Source organism: Pinus tabuliformis, chromosome 4_2 (genome assembly GCF_031772625.1).
Source record: "Pinus tabuliformis cultivar Carrire ecotype Pingquan chromosome 4_2, CPIR1, whole genome shotgun sequence".
NCBI lineage: Eukaryota > Viridiplantae > Streptophyta > Pinopsida > Pinales > Pinaceae > Pinus > Pinus tabuliformis.
Genome location: NC_142304.1, coordinates 513200514 through 513202040, shown reverse-complemented (window position 1 = coordinate 513202040; position 1527 = coordinate 513200514). Strand labels below are relative to the sequence as shown.

The 1527-nt window shown below is 42.6% G+C and overlaps 1 pseudogene; it reads right to left on the bottom strand.

Annotated features, from left to right (window-relative positions):
- Window positions 1-282: 282 nt before the first annotated feature.
- Window positions 283-1243, bottom strand: LOC149170247 (putative pyridoxal 5'-phosphate synthase subunit PDX1 pseudogene; annotated as a pseudogene).
- Window positions 1244-1527: the final 284 nt, after the last annotated feature.

Here is a 1527-nt window from a genome sequence, read left to right as displayed (position 1 = left end):
GGGGCAGACTACATTTTCCTCTAAGAGAGCAAGGCCACATTTTTCTAGAATCCTTTTTTTGTTTAAATTGGATTTATTTACTCGTGTTGGAGAATCTCAAGAAGAATCTCACCCCAGGAGTCAATGGGCCAAGGCAGACACTGGTGTAACCAACCACTCTCAACCTTTGTGTGAATGTTGTTTGCAAATGGATAATGATATCTATATGAATTTGGATGTCCATCAATCCTCAACAATAAATCATTCATATAAAAAGTTCCCTCAGAAACCAAGATTCTACTCTAAACATCATCTTTAACTATTCTCCATGACTTTACTCTGATCTCTCTGCATATCGCTCCACTTTTTCATCATTGAGATTGATTCCGACCATGGCTTCTCCTAAATCACAACTAACCTCAGCCAGAACGTGGGAGTCATTATAGTGAGTTACAGCCTGTACAATTGCTCGAGCCCGGCGAGCTGGATCGCCGCTTTTGAACACGCCTGAACCTACAAAAACACCATCACAACCTAGCTGCATCATCAAGGCAGCATCGGCAGGTGTAGCAACACTTCCTGCTGCAAAATTCACAACAGGAAGCCTTCCCAACTGCTTGGTTTGCCTCACAAGCTCATAGGGAGCAGCAATTTGTTTAGCAAAGGTAAAAACTTCATCATCATCCAAGCTCTGAAGCTTACGTATATCACCCAAAACAGACCTTACATGTCTTACTGCTTCAATAACATTACCAGTACCAGCTTCTCCTTTGGTCCTGATCATAGCAGCTCCTTCAGCAATCCTTCTCAGTGCCTCACCAAGGTTCCGGCAACCACAGACAAAAGGTATACAAAAATTATGTTTGTTGATATGGTGCATGTCATCTGCAACAGTCAGCACTTCACTCTCATCAATGTAATCAATACCGATGGCCTCTAGAATTTGGGCTTCAACAAAATGACCTATTCTAGCCTTGGCCATGACAGGGATGGTCACGACACGCTTAATTTCCTTGATAAGCCCAGGATCACTCATCTGAGCCACTCCTCCTTGAGATCTAATATCAGCAGGCACCCGCTCCAATGCCATCACAACAACAGCCCCAACTTCTTCAGCTATTTTAGCTTGTTCAGCATTGACAACATCCATGATAACCCCCCCTCTAAGCATTTGGGCCAGACCAACCTTGACTGCATATGAAGATTTCTTCGGATCGGTTATTACACCATTGCCATAGACGGTGACAACTCCATCACTTTCCATTTGCAACTCCAAATAAATCTCAAACCTCAAACATGCAATAATAACTTCCAAGCAACTATACTTACAACTTCTCCTGACTCTCCTCTATTACAGAGTATGAGGAAGAGAAAACAAATCTCAAACTTCTTTGAATGAAGGAAACTCCTTGACTGAATAGCCTTACAGCACAATGATTTTAACTTTTGTGAGGCTAGCATTCAAGTAATACACACCACCATCCAATACCAATCCTCTCAGGCCGGCAGACCAAGTGGAATCTGCAAGTGCGATTTATGGCTCCATAA